The 1922-nt window shown below is 57.6% G+C and overlaps 1 non-coding gene across 1 annotated transcript; it reads left to right on the forward strand.

Annotated features, from left to right (window-relative positions):
- Nucleotides 1-423: 423 nt before the first annotated feature.
- Nucleotides 424-496, forward strand: TRNAT-UGU (transfer RNA threonine (anticodon UGU)). Its single transcript has one exon. It is a non-coding gene; the product is annotated as a tRNA-Thr (tRNA).
- Nucleotides 497-1922: the final 1426 nt, after the last annotated feature.

The following is a 1922-nucleotide window of genomic DNA, read 5'->3' on the forward strand; positions in this document are numbered from 1 at the left end:
AGTTAAAAAAAAAAAAAAAAAAAAAAAAAGGTGAGTCCAGCCGTGAGCGACCGAAGCTCTTTGCCGCTTCCTCTGGCCGGACTGGCTGCGTGCGTTTCCCATCCGTTTAATTTCTCGGTTTGCGAACGCCCCCCGGGCCCTGCTGCGGTCTGGGCGCTCCGCACGCACCCGCGGCGCTGACCGGCTGGACGCGCCGCCGGCGACTGACCGGTGCGGGCGGGCGAGCGAGCGGCACCGCAGCCACGGGGCTGCTGCTGGCGGCCCGCGGGCTCCTCCCGGCGGTGGCCAGGCCGCTGTGCGGGGCCAGCCCCTTGCGCGGGGCCGGTGGAGGGGCGGCCGGGGGGCGGCGGCGCGGCCGGCAGGGGGCGGCGGCGAAGGCCGGTGCTGGGCCGTTAGGAACAAGCGGAGAATACGCTGAGCGGCGGCTCCATAGCTCAGTGGTTAGAGCACTGGTCTTGTAAACCAGGGGTCGCGAGTTCGATCCTCGCTGGGGCCTGTGTGTGTTTTTAGGTATTACTGCATGCATAATTAGCGAGCTTTATTTTGGTGGTGGCGGCGGACTAGAGCGTGCGTGGGGGCTCCGCGGGCTTCTTGTTAAGGGGATCACTTTGGAAACCAGCACGCTGAGTAAAATCTGAGTAACAGTCGTATTGGTCACCGAGTTCACTCGGCTGTGCTTGGCGCTGGCAGGGGAGGGCCCGGGGCGGGGGGGGAACAAGAATGTCTTTGGGAAGCACAGCTCACATCACAATTCCCCTGATGGGAGCTTTGGCAAAATGCTGTTAAGGGGTTTAAAAGGAACAAATTGCCCCTGAGTGGAGAATAAGCTGGACAGGATTATCTGACTTCACAGCTTGTCAGGCAAGCTGAGCTGTTGGCTTTATTTCTGTGCTGGAGGCTGGACAGAGGATGTGTAATAATTCTGTGCCTTTTTTTAGTGTGTTTTTAGGTTATGGAAAGAGCTAGAAACCTCCACACATATCCGCTTGAGCACCACACTTTAAAAAAATATACATTCGGTTTTTTCAGAAATCTTGTGAGGAAGGCATTTCGTTTCTAGCACTGTACGCACCACTGCAGTTGTTACTGACATGGAGCAGGGAAATGAATTCATAGGCTCTGGTGAGGGGAACGGACACCACCTGCAGCGCACATGCTGCAAGGGGGTCAAACAGGCAGGCAGCGGCCGGAGGCTGTGTCTTCACGTGTCGATACATGGGCTGCAGCATGGCACTGCAGGCCGTTACAGCCTCCCGGCTGCTCTCACAGCTTCTCTCCAGCCTCCTTTCTCTGCTGAGAAGAGATCAGAGCCGTGGCAACGCACGGGGCTGTACGAGCTGCTGTTGCGCAGTGAGAGGAGCAGGGGGCTGACAGGCTATCTCCCCCTTATGGCAGGAGCCATGCTACGCCACAAGGCCCAAAAAGCATGTGAATTTGCTGTGGTTTGGAATTCTTGCACATAAGAGGTTTGCTTGGAATGACTTCTTGTTTGCAACATTGCCTCCCCATCCCATCTGGGTAAGCAGTGCTTTGTCCTAATCTCTGTCACCAGTTGACTGACATCCTCACCAGCTCCCTGGTCCCGCAGTCCTCCCACAGTCCTTGCGGCAGGCTCACGGACGTGATGGTAAAAGCTATCCCTTGGCGGATCCCTTCTCTCCAGGGGGACTGGGAACGGCGTGGCTGCAGTTTCTCCATTGTCGGGGAGCTGGGTTTTGCCATCACCAACCAGAGCATTACCAGATCCCCGGGATGCCACTGCTGGTCTGAAGCAGCAGTTACGTGTGCGCTCATAAAAGCCGCGTAGTTTGTTCGGTCTCTGGCAGGATCATCCAGCACGAACACGCCGGCAGCGCCCCTGCAGCTGGACCCAGCACAGTCCAGCACAGTCGGTGTCTGCGCTCAAGGGATGGAATGATGAC

The sequence above is a fragment of the Chlamydotis macqueenii genome, chromosome 5 (assembly GCF_036417535.1).
Source record: "Chlamydotis macqueenii isolate bChlMac1 chromosome 5, bChlMac1.mat, whole genome shotgun sequence".
Classification (NCBI taxonomy): Eukaryota; Metazoa; Chordata; class Aves; order Otidiformes; family Otididae; genus Chlamydotis; species Chlamydotis macqueenii.